This window comes from Ambystoma mexicanum, chromosome 6q (assembly GCF_040938575.1).
Source record: "Ambystoma mexicanum isolate Mex_15411 chromosome 6q, UKY_AmexF1_1, whole genome shotgun sequence".
NCBI classification, from domain to species: Eukaryota; Metazoa; Chordata; class Amphibia; order Caudata; family Ambystomatidae; genus Ambystoma; species Ambystoma mexicanum.
In genome coordinates this window covers 899,708,596-899,722,135 of record NC_090937.1, presented here as the reverse complement: position 1 = coordinate 899,722,135, position 13,540 = coordinate 899,708,596, and positions in this window count along the sequence as shown.

The following is a 13,540-nucleotide window of genomic DNA, read 5'->3' as shown; positions in this document are numbered from 1 at the left end:
TTTCCAGCGTATATTGACTATACGGGTCATATACTTGAACAGGAGTTATTGATATGTCTGAAATCCATCTAATCGCGTTTTTCTTACAAATTCGCGTTTCCTCAGATATCGATTTACGACACGGAAGGAACCGTTTCTGTACATACATACTTTCCTCCTCGTCATCCACATTCAGTAACTTTTCTAACTCCTTTCTATACCCAAATAACCTCTCGACATGCTCATTTACCTTCTCCACAGTGTCTCTAGAAAGCGCTAGAGTATTTAGATCCCTTGACCCTTGCGGAAGATCCGCATTATTTAATCTTCCCCACATTATACATAACGGAATCCCTAAACCTTCAATAAAAACATTTTTCTCAGGAGAATTATCCATATTACAAAGTGTGACAAAAACACTAGCTTGATCATCCTTCTCCATACAATGTTTAGCCTATGCAATTAACTCACGTTTCTTCTTCGGCGGTACAGTATTGCGAATGACAACCTTTGACCCTGCAACTCGATCGAATACAAGCGGCTCAGGACCACTTGGAAGAGAGGGAGCAGGCAAATTCGATGGAGGCACTATAACTGGTGCGATAAAAAGAGGTGGGGGAGCTGGAGGAAGAGGAACATTAGGCGGAGCAAGAACAACGGGAACAACAACAGGTGGAGCAGGAATAACAGGAGGAAGAGGCAAAGCAGCAGGATGAGGAACATACGGAGGTGGTGGAGAAGCACCAGGCCTTTGTTCATTTAATAATTTGTCAATAAACTCATCAGAAATATGAAGATATTTAGAAGGATAGATTTTCTGAATACCGAGTGAGAAAGCCCTATCCATATTTTTCGTCGCCTCAGACTGTTTGTCCTGATCATATAACAATGCTTTTTCAGCATTCGTTTTATGACGGCGCACATGTTTTTCTCTACTTTTAAGTTGCTGCAACACTTCTTTTTTCCAATTCTGCAAAACATCAAATGCTGCAGGTCTAGCCTTTTTCTTTAATAGATTTGACTCTAAATACTCAATACGAGGGATTTCAAAACTACCATTGATTGGCCATTGAGGCATGTCTGGTTTGTCTGTGCCAAATGTCATTAAATATTATACTTCCAATGCCATGCTTCCAGTACATAGTACATGCCAGCGACCCCTCCTGTGGTGCCGGACAGCTAAATTCCAAAGATTGTCTATCACGTGCTTATCGTCCAAGGATCGGGTTGTGCAGCACTGCTGATGTGTTGCGTCTCGTTCAGTGGGGCCCCTTATGTCACACCGTCCGATCCCGGTCCGATAGCGTGCGTCAACCTTCAACAATCCGGCATCAATCTTGAGGGTCATCAAAATATCGAGGCTGAGTACCCCAAAAGGAAATACACCGAACGCGGGTTACAAAGGAACACACAAAGTACTTTATTTTATACTGAATCCAGTTACAAAAACAGAGCAAAGTCAGATAGCTATCGGCCCTCAGTACAACACAACAACTCCAGCGTGGTTCAGTGTGTTCAGTGAGAGACGTTGTACATCAGAATGCATTCGCTTTTTACACACTTGGTGGGCACGATGTCCAGTCCCACTTCGGGTTAATATTCCACTTAATACATCACCAATCTAGGGTTTGTGTCAAGTCTCGAACAACCGCATATAATTGGTTTGCCTTTAATGCATGTATCAACAAGCCTATGCAATAACTGTGTATTCTAAGATTTTCCATGCAGGCCTTCTAGAACATTAATACAATGTAGTTAAACAGATGTTGTAACGCTCACCTGATTCCCACGGAGGCGCAGGTCTGGCTTCGAGTGCTGATGCTTCTTCAATGGTGAAGCGCAGGACTCTGAAGATGGACAAGAAGGGCCCTCTACTCTGGCTTCTCCAGCTCGCAGGAATATTCCCCTGTGCATGAAAAGGGAGTATTACCTACTGAGTTATGATCAAGCCTCCCACTCTCTTCCAACCCTCCACGATACCCTTCCACGATTCCCCGTGAAGTCTCACCTTAGGGTCAGGAAGGATGAGCTCTCCATCCTGCTTCTGATGCAGGGGCGCGTTGAAACCCAGTTACTTCACTAGATTGAGGATTGATGGGAATTCAGGTAAGCTTGACTATTCAGGTAAGGCTCAGTAAATGTTCTGTTGCAAGTTCTAAAGTCCAAGCTTAATAATAATGTTCATTGTCTTTTTGCAGCAAGCGTTAATGTTTATGTCTTTTTTCCCCTTAGGGGCCGGGGTTTGGAATGCCGGAGATATGGCACCGACCCGGAGTGAAACGTGCAGTTCCAGTTCCAGTAAATGGCAGGTTAGTTCTGGATGAGCGCTCGGCAACTGACTTTGCATACGCTCATTCAATGTCTTTTTTCCCATAGGGGCCGGGGTCCGGAAAATGCCTGGAAGCGGCAAGACCCGAAATGAAATGAGGTAAGTCTTATTCCCTTCCTTCTCTCACCTCTTATTCTTGTCTTTTTCTCTAGGCTCTGGGAAGTGGCTGTGTATCCGGATGATCGCTGCTGAAGATGGAGGAACCCAGGAAAGGTGAGTGAAATGCAGCGCTGCAGCGATCGTAACGAAATGCTTTTAAAAATAATGTCTTCCCTTTCAGGATCGTCGGTGATGTCTGCGTGGTGCAGATTTAGCTGGTAAGGTCTCTTGTCTCCCTTTGCAGGTGACCCAGGATGCTGACAGACGTGGCTGAAGTCCAGATGCAGGAGCTGACACGGTGAGCGTCCAGCTGCGAGGAGCAGAACAACGCGAAGCGTGAGTTGCTGATCGGGTGTGGTTTAGATAGCTTTGGAAGAAGTCCCAAGTGTGTATCCTTCCTCCGATCAGGTATGTATCCTTCCCCGACCACACCCGGGTGGAAAGTAGTCCCACAGGTAAAGTAGTTCCATCCAGGCCTCAAGAGGGCCTGGATGTGCCAGCATGGTCTGCATCAGGTTAAGTGCACATGAAAACACTTGAACACATGTCTAGCTTTATGAGCCTGGCGTCTAAGGCGCCAGGACAGAGGTCCAACATGAGCCTGGCGCCTAAGGCGCCAGGACTGCGTCCAAAGGGCCCCAGCTTGGGCCCGCTGGCTCTCTCCTGGGGGAAATGATGCCTGCCTCTGGGGTCGCAGGGTCGGACCTGGCTCTTTGGAGGCAGGCATCATGACAGATGTTCTACGTTCAGTATTTGAATAAATTGTTTCAACATATGCTTGTGGATTAGTTTCATTGCATGAGTAATCCTTCTACACACAGGTCAACGAAGGACAAGGTCTCAGTTCACGACCTCAACAAGTGGCCTGCAGGCAAGTTACATATTAGCTATGTACAGAGGTCAAGACGGCCATGTTGTATTCTGGAATGACATCGTCCACCATTTTAACTCACAGAGTGACTTTTGCAAAGCGAATCCTAAAATGGCGGTTTGACCTAAAATGGCGGCTTACATTGATTTAAGGTCAGGACCTTGCAACACGGATTCTTTCGCAAGCGACTTTCGAGCAGCTTTGGGTAGGCCAATATTAACATATTTATTGCAATAGGAGGCACAATATGATTTCTCTTTAGACATCATCATTTGTGTTCATTTCTTCAGAGTCTCTTTTAAGTTCACCGCAAATGGCTACACATGTTTTGTTCACCTTTTCTAGGTTATTGTTTACTAACAACAAGCATCCCATTATATTAACATTCGGTTCTTCACGTATGCGGTCTGGCATTCAGTGGGCGTTGCAGCCTTCTCTCTCTTGGCATTCATCCAGCTACGTTGTCTGTCAATGCTTTCTTCGATGTTCGGCGCAGGTGTCTGTTGGCTGCTATCAGTGCAACCACCAGTGGACATCATGTTTGCTTTGATCCCAGCGCCCCGTTCAATACAAACTCCGTTGACAATCTCTGCGGCATGCTCGTCAGCCTACGACAATGGGAAGGTCTGATGCTAGTTCGAGTACTGGAGTGTTATGTGACACATTTATTTCACTCTGCGAATTCCTTCCAAAGGCGGAGAATGTGTCTAACTCTGCCTCCAGCAGCTCTGCGTCGGTAATGCCAAGAGTGGGTGTGTACAGCAGCATTTGGTGATTTGCTCACTGTTGGGGGTCTGTCCTTGGCCCCCCCATGCGTGCCCGTGAGCCCCCAACCTTACAGAGCTCAGACTCACACGTCCGTTAGGTTCGGGCTCTCCGATCGCTCTGCGGTTCCGGGAACGCCCCGTTTATTTATGCCGCACGCGGCGACGTGCAACGTCACGCCGCCGCGTACGCAGCCCTTACGGGGCAACGCCACACTCCTCCTTTTTCAGGAGGACACACAATTACTTTATTAGTTAAACACAACATATCACACAGCAAACAACTTGCCCATCCTGGACCCATGCCTCTTTAATGTCAGCCTCCTCACCCCGGATGACTCTCCAACTGTCCCAACACATAATGACTGAGGTAAGCAGGTTTCCCTCGCCCAGTCCTCTGGGGGTACCTCCCGCTCACCTCCGGCACTGGCAGTCCATCAACAGCAGCTTCCCGACACGGAGAGACCGGGGCACCGAGAGGGGGTCCATCTTCCTCCGGGGTCTCGGCGACACCAGGGTCCAGAGGGGGTTCAGTTCTCGAGTCCCCAGCTTCTTGAAAAAGCTGACGTTGCGGGTGACAGCCGTCCGCCCATCGGAGGCCGTCACCATTGACCCCTTTACAGTGACCACATCCAGGGGCGCCGGTTCATAAGGCAGTGACAACTTCCCGTGAGGATGGCGGTTCCGGATGAGCACCTCATCCCCGGGTTCCAGCCGCTGGGGCCGCAGGCCCCGTCGCACGTTCTCTTGGCTGATCCTGGTCAGTCGGTCGGCATCCACCTGCTGATCGTTGATAACCCCAGGCTCTCTCTCCTGTACCTCCGGCAGTAGACCCCGGGGGCATCGACGGAACAGCACTTCCGCCGGAGCGACACCAGTGGAAGCATGAGGGGTGGTGCGATACACTCGCAGGAATTGATACAAGGCCCGTTGGAGGGGCTGGCCTTGTCCTTGCGCAATCAGAAATGTCTTGTTTAGTGTTCGCATCAGCCTTTCTGCATCGCCGTTGGCCCTCGGCCACAGCGGGGATATCTTTCGATGTTGAACTCCACAGCTGGCCAGGAACTCAGAGAAGCGTTCGCTTTGAAATGGCGACCCATTGTCCGAGCACAGCGTCAGGGGAAACCCATGGGTTGCAAAGATCTTTTCCACGCCGACCACCACATGCTCGAATGCCACCGATTCCACGAACTCCACCTCGGGGTACCGGGAGTACTCATCGACTATGGCCAGAAAATGGGAGCCCACGGACGTGGACCCAAAATCGGCATGTACGACCTCCCAGGGCCTGGTCCCCCGAGGCATTGCTTCGATAGCCGGTTCCCTCTGCACCGGGGAGGCTGCCTGGCACCATACACAGGCCGCCACAAAGTCATCGACCCTTTTCTCTAGCTCCGGGAACCAGACCTTCATCCGCAGCCTCGCCTTCGTCTTGGCAGCACCCTGATGTCCATGATGGGCCAAAGCGATCACCTCGCCCACTTTGGAGCGGGGGACCACTATGCGATCCCCCCGGAGCAGGAGCCCCGACTCAGAGAAAGACAGCTCATCTTTCACCTTCCATAGCTGTTCAAGGGCAGTCTTCGCCTCATGGGTCCGCCCTGCGAGAGCTTCCAAGACGAGCTTCCAGGACCCGCTCTGCATCGACTGCTTCAGTATCTGGAAGCACCCATCCTCGGCCGCCGCGGCCTCCAGCTCCGACAGGGGCAGTGAGTTTGGTGTTGCTCCCTCCACCACCATCCGGACATGGTCGTCCGCTTCTTCTGCACAGATGTCTCCTGCCACTCCCCCACGCACTCCGGGATGCCGGGAAAGGAAGTCCGCTGCATTGTTGGCCCCTGGCCGGTATACCAGCGTGACCCCGTATTCAAGCAATGCAATCATCCACCTTTCAATTCTGGCCGGGGGCTTAGATGATGAGCCCGCCAGAATCGGGAGCAGGGGTTTATGATCAGTCACCACAGTCACCGGACGTCCTAGCACATATAGGCGAAAGTGTCGGCATCCCCACAAGACCGCCAGTGCCTCCCTCTCAATCTGGGAGTACCGCTGCTCCGTTTCCAAGAGCGCCTTACTGGCGTATGCAACGGGCCGGAGGTTACCTTTACGGTCCACCTGGGTCAGGACCGCCCCCAGGCCAAACGGGCTGGCGTCGACCACGATCTCCGAGGGTAGCGCCGGGTCGAAGAACGCCATGGTGTCCTCCGTCGTTAGGGCGCCTTTGATGTCCTCGAACGCCGACTGTTCCAGTGGACCCCAGTGCCAGGCAGTATCTTTCTTGGTGAGAGCTCTGAGCGGCTCAGACCTCGAGGCCAGGTTTTGGATAAACCGACCACAGTAGGTCACCATGCCCAGAAAACTCCTCACTTCCGACACGGATTCCGGGGGCTGTGCACTCTTAATGTCCTGAACCTTCCGTGGGTCGGGTGACACCCCACCCTCCTTGAACATGAACCCAAAGAATTCTATTGATGGGCGCAGGAATTCGCATTTGTCCCTATGGAGGGTGAGGCCCAATGACTGCAGTCTCTCGAAGGTTTTGGCCAGGCGCTTCAGATGGATCACCTCCGTGTTGGCAAACACCAAAATGTCATCACTGATGTTGAGCACCCCTTCCAGATCAGCAAGTGCACCCCGGATAATGTTCTGAAACACTTCGGCAGCCGACGAAACCCCAAAACTCAACCTCTTGTACCTGTAGAGTCCCCGGTGTGTGGTAAATGTCGTTATGTACCGGGACTCCGGATGGAGGACAACTTGATGGTACCCTGCTCTGAGGTCGAGTTTGGAGAAGAATCTGGCCCCCTGTACCTCAGCAATTATGTCATCGATGGTCGGGGTCAGGTGTCGCTCCCTTTTTATGGCCTTGTTGGGCAGCCTCATGTCTACGCAGATGCGAACGGAGTCCGGCTGTTTTGGTTTCCTGGCCACGACAATGGGGGACATCCATGGTGTTGGGCCTTCCACCTTCTCGATGATGTCCAAGGCCACCAGGTTGTCCAGTTCCTTATCGACTTGCTCTCTCAGATGAAAAGGAACTCTCCGGTGTTTCAGGGCGATAGGTTGTACTGAGTCGTCAATGTGTAGCCGGACTGGATCACCGGTCATTCTCCCAATGCCATTGAACAGGGCTGCGTACTTGTCCAGTAGGTCGTTGATGTCTTCCAGGTATACCGAGTACGCAAAACTCACTATCCCGAGTGCCTCCGCAGCCGCGCAGCTTAGCAGGGTGTTGTTGCTTATGGGGGTGACATAGAATCGTGCTCTGATCTTCGATCCTTCATGCTCCACCTTCGCCACGAACGCACCATCCAGCGGTATGGGCTCGAGTCCACCGAAGGCGAAGATGCGAGCTCAAGGCGCAGCCAGGTTCGGCACTGGGTCAAGAGCTTCATAATGTCCCCTGGCCATGACATTGACCGATGCCCCTGTGTCGACCAGCACGGGGACAGGCGAGCGGTTCACCTCCACTATGCATCTTGGCTGCCTCCTGCTTTTGCCTTTTAGTACCCCCATGCTTGAGACGAAGAAGATGTTTTCCTCCTCCTCTGCTTCAGCCTCCTCTGCCTGAGCCTCCTCTTCCGCTTGATCCACCTGGGCCACGTTAGATGGCCGGTTTTGACGCGGATTCCAGACCCGGGCAGGACCTCTGGGTACCATGACAGGTAGCACCGACTTGCACACTCTCGCGAAGTGATCCGGCAGGCCACATCGGCCACATGTTCTTCCTGCGGCTGGGCACTCTGTGGAGTGGGGGAGGTCATAGCCACATTTCTGGCATGATTCCCCCGACCTTCCTGCCCTGTCTCGGGGGGCTCCGCCAGGCCTTCTCGTTCCTCTGCCGCCCCGCCACACAGCGCACACCTCTTCGGCTTTGATCGAGCGTGATCCTGCTTCCATCTTGCTCGCCCGTGCCTCAGCCACTTCGTGACATCGACCCAGCTCTAGTATACGGTGCAGAGTGATTCCCGGCTCCCTGAGGACCTGTCTCCTCAGTTTGCCGGAGGAGCATGCTTGGATCAGCATTGTCCGTATCATGTCCTCCGCGTCCCCCCACGCGCACCCTTGGGAGAGGCGGCGTAGGCGGCCGAAAAACGTGTCCAAAGTCTCATCATCCTTCTGCTTGGCCGACAGCATCACGAATCTCTCGAAATCCACGTTGGCAAGTGGAAGGAAGTGCGCAAGGAGAGCCGCTTTCGCCGCATCATAGGACTGGTCCACCGGAGTCAGTGACTCGAAGATCTCCTGAACCGCGGCTCCCGCCGAATACAGCATGGTGGCTACCATGCTGTCATTATCATCCACTCGAGCAGCCCTGAAGTACATGTCCAGGCGGGCCACCCACCTCCTCCATCGGGGCCCCAAACTGGATGGAGGGCCCGTAGGATCGAATTCTGGTATCGGTTGCAGGGCCGCCTGGGCTCTAGCTTGAGCCATGATGGGGCCGACCGGCTGTGCCCCTCGTGATGCCTGTGGTGCAGGCCCGTGATGTCCCGGTGGCAGCGGTTGCAGACCTGCCGGCTGGGCCGCCTGACCTTCTTCCTGAGATTCCTCCCCAGGTTCCGCGGAGCCACCGTCCTGGTCACTGTCGGACATGGGACTGAGCGCACAGGCACCCCACTACCAGACCCGACGCCGCAACTCAGATTCCCACCACCACCATGCGAAAGGATGACGATGCTGACAGATGCAGAAGACCTCTGAAACTGCCACCACCTTGTGATGATGAAGAGGATCAAAAAGAGTGTCCTGATGATGAAGGGGGTGAAGAAATGCCTTGTCGCCACCTTGCAGCAAAGCACTGCTGTGTAGAGGTCCCAAAAATTTAGCCACGTGGATAAACTAGGCTAAGCAGGCCCTGCCATCTTAACCCTTGTCCTGGCTAACACTCGACGTAACAATTCCAAAATTTAATGAAAATTCACAAAATGGGCATGGGCGTGTGGATCATGTCCTCAGCACCCACAAGATCCAAAAATTAGACCCGGATCACCTTCTCGGTCCGAACCGGAGATCCGAGAAGTTCCGCGGCCTCGTCTGCAAAATGGCCGCCAGCCGCGTGTGTGTTCCGCAGCCACGGCATGAAACGAAACATCCATGAACGTTCCGATCGTTTCAGAAAAATTTCGGACGCCTTTCACCGCCGGGCCCGGGCATCCGACATCACTCGTCGCCACTGTTGGGGGTCTGTCCTTGGCCCCCCCATGCGTGCCCGTGAGCCCCCAACCTTACAGAGCTCAGACTCACACGTCCGTTAGGTTCGGGCTCCCCGGTCGCTCTGCGGTTCCGGGAACGCCCCGTTTATTTATGCCGCACGCGGCGACGTGCAATGTCACGCCGCCGCGTACGCAGCCCTTACGGGGCAACGCCACACTCACCGTACGCGTAATGACGCAGGTACACTTACTTGGAGTTCTGTCCGCTTGCATAAAGTTCCAAGCCACAAGGCTTTCTCCTCCTTTTCTGCACACAAAAAGACAGTTTCTTCAGTTTCTCCAGCTAGCCATTGTTTTGCTGGTGTGTTTCGTCTATTGGTCGTACCTCCAGCTTCTCTGGGCTCCATTGTCCACTCTGCTAATGTTCGGGGAGTGCCTGTGGTGTGACTGGGGTGAGACTGGACTCTCACACAGACTCATGCGTGGTGCTATGTGCCTGGGAATGCTTTTTAAGGGTGGTGCCTCGCTCTTAAAGGCACAATGTTCCTTTGCAAATGTTCTCTCCTGAAGTGCTCACCACAGAAGAAAAATGCTGTCTGGGGTGAGACTGGACTCTCACACAGACTCAGGCAAGGGGAGCATAACAGGCTTGTAAAAGCTCTTAGCACTTAATGAATGCCTTCACTTCACTCAGCCGAATCACGTTGGGGTAGAGGGTCATTAATATCCATTAATGATATATAAGCAACTTTCAAAACTCTTGGATGGTGAGCTGAATCAATAAATGAAAGCCCTTGTTTAGAGGGAGATCTAAAATGCTCCACTCTGTGTCACAATCTGCCACTCTGTGCCATGTTGGCCCTCCTCACTTGTCTGGCACTGTATCCTGCCTGCTCCCTCTCACTCACCCCACCAGCTCTCACATTAACTGCAGCAGCTTCTCCACCCAGAATCCTCCACCTTCTCTTCCAGTTCCACTGAGGAAGGTAGGATGCGGCTCCCTCTCAAGCACTGTCTTGCTTTCCCATGGTTTCCGTCTTTTTTTAACATCAGTTTTCTTTTATGGTACCATGATTTTGTGCTCCCTTTCATCAAAGGGAAATGTGTTTTGTTGTTTTTTTGCTTATTCACTGTATTAGGACCCAGAGAGTGATCCTGTGGTGCAAGCCCAAGTTAATATATGAGGTTACAGAGCATTGCACACGTTGCCGTTATCCTTTTTTTGCATTCGTGTTTTATTGGTCAATGTTTAACAAACAAATAAACACAATCCAAGGAAAATGGGTTTCACTTCTTCGGCCACTGATGGGTCAATATGGAACACAAAGCAGCAGATGTCAGAAAATTGTGATTGGATTGCAAAGTTCTAAAAACCTCAAGTCATCAGTACACCCATGTAGTCATGTTGTTTAAATCATATTCTTCTGCATCTCTAGTCCCCTGAATTCTGCTAAAATAACACCCGTTCTATGGCAAAGGTTTTGTAGATACTTGAAATGCACTTCTGGTATTGGAATATGTTTTTATACTTCAGTAATAACAGCATTTTAGCCAGGATAGACAGATTCCAAAACAAATAATTACATGGTTCCAATTCTTCCAGACCATCAACTGCCCCAAAACGTAAGTTGCATACCTCTAGAGGACTTAAACACATAGGCCCTCATTACGACCCTGGCGGAGGTCCATGGTGCAATTTGCACCATGGACCATGGCGCAGAGCTGCCAACACCGCCATGGGGGTTGGCGGACTTACCGCCCCATTCCGAGGTTGGCGGGGCGGTAAGTCCCCAATCCCCATTTACCCTTCCCCATTCCCATTTTTGCCCCATAGGGTATAATGGGAGTGGGGAAGGCGTTAATTACGCCACCGTAAATTACGGTGGCGTAATTAACAACAAGTCCCGTAGCGCCATGGATTTTTCCGCCTGCAAAAAGCAGGCGTAAAAATCACCATGGCGCTACGGAATGTCGTAGTCTGGCAGAGAGGTACGCCATGCATTACGCTGGCGTAAACCCCTCTCCGCCAGGGTCGTAATGAGGGCCATAGTATCTCTGTTAGGGAGAATTCTCCAGAATGGCTAATTTCCCTTACCTACTGAGTCCCTCAGCAGCTTTGCTGGATTTTCTAGGATGTATTTTTTTCACCTGGTAAGAGTGTGAGCCTTTTTTCCCACTCTTACATGTGTTTTGCTGTGTGTGTTTTAACATTCTTGTGTTCATAGGCTGTGGAGCCTCACCTATTCCATAGGCATCATCTTTTTACTGTGTGTTACACAGCACCTTCAGTGCAGTGACACAGGGTTGTCTTTCAGACTTCCCAACTCAGGCTCCATTTTCTGGGACTGACTACTGTCTCCCAGAACATGTAAAGTTGCCATTAACTTTATTAGTCTTTATCAGTCTCCTTAAAATCCACAGAACCAGTGCAAACTATCTTACATAGAGTACTGGAAAGGGTTAATACTTATCCCTTTTTGTCTGTTTCTCTTGGAGCATTGTTTCGCTCCCTTTTCATCAAGACTTGGCTGGTGGCAGTGGTAACTACCCTATTTTTTCTACCACGGTTATCTTAAATAACCTTGATATTGTTTTAGGCTATTTTGGTAGCCTCGAACTTAAACCTGCTGGACCATATACATGTTTATATGGTTCTGGCTGGGTTTATTCACCATTTCTTTTTGAAAATGTCTGTCGTGTTTTACTCCGCGCGCCAAACCAGGTTTGGTTCCTTTGTTCACCGTCTCCGCAGAAGCCCTCCTTAGGGGTCTGAAAGTCCGAGTAGGCAGGATGTAAGGGAAGGGTTTTAGGACCCCTGCCATGGGTTCCCTTGGTAAACCAGGTCACACTCCCGTTTGATTGGCTAGGTGACTGTCCCGCCAGGACAGCCACCCTGCTGTGTGATTGACAGCCAGGCTGTGGGAATGGGGAAAACTGCATAAAAAAGCAGGTCTCTGGGATTGGAAAGGTAGAGTCGCCACTGGAACGAAAGTACCGATAAGGAGCGACAGAAGAGGACCCCTACAACGACTGAACCGCCCGGTGAAGCCCTGCTGCAGGTCTAAATCTTCAGACTCCAACGACAGAGAAGATCTACCAGGAATCTTCTTCCCCTGAGCTGGTGGGACCAACCAGTTTGCCCAAACTGCAAGCCAGGACTCCCTCCTCTGGTCGAATTTGCTGTACAGAGCTACAGTGAACCGGATAGCCAGGAAGGTCGGACCCTGCTTGGGTTTTAAGGAGCGCACCTTTTATTTGTTGCTTTGCTCTGCTGCTGGTTTCTTCCCGGGGTAGTGCAGGACCCTCCAGTCTTCCTACTTCATGTCAGTCCGACAGTCGCTTCAGGAACCGTGAGCCTGCAGGACCTGCCAGGAACGTCCGCCTCAGCTACAGCTTCTTCTTCATTTAAAGGTACTGTGCAAATCCGGTTGTTCGTTTCGTCCAGTCGCGGTGAAGGTGTGTGAAACCTTTTGCCAATCTGAGGGCTTGTCCTTCGCTACTCTTTAAATTAACTTTTCTGCCGATCAACTTCATCCGGAACTCTTGGCAAAGACTTAACCGCAAACTACCCTGAACTGTGTGATCTTGAGCAAAAGACTTTTGTCCTATTGACTTTGGCCCTAAGCCTTTTGGATTTGATTCTATCACTGTGGTTCCTCTTTCTAGATTGCCCTGCTTACTTACCTTTTGGTGCTGCTTATTTGTATCTAACTTTGTCTTTCCCTCCCTTTTTAAATTGTTGGAGTGTCATTTTGCTCACACTTCATTTTTGAGCTTTACTTGTCCAGAATCTATTGGGAGTAGTGTGGTGTATTAAGAGTGTGATTTTTCAACTGCTTTACTTTAGTGAGATGTTATACAACTGATGTGGAAATAAATGTATATTCTTTTACTCAGAAACCTTGAGTCAATGTTTGTTTGAATCATAGTAATTGCTGTCCTTTGTGTAACTATTGATACTGCTCACTTGCTCTTGAGATAAGTCTGGCTGCTTAGCCATTGCTAAAACTTTACTGTGTAGTACGGGCTTGTACCAAAGGTGAATTTGTACTGTCAATAGTAGACTTAATTGTGTGTGGTGTTCCCAAAGGGTACTGCATATAATTCTGCCTAACAATTTCCCTGATATGTCAGGTGCCCCTCATCCCCGAGTGGGCAAATCATCCCATATTCCTAAATCAAATTGATCAGTGAGACATACCTGTTTAGTCAAATCCCACACAAGTCAGTGTCACTCAGACCACTCAAAAACAGTCTAATGTTTGCACTTGGCATGCATGTTCCCCAACATCTACAGACTCACCTGACCTGTGGTACTTGTGAACTTAATTGCCCTGTCCTT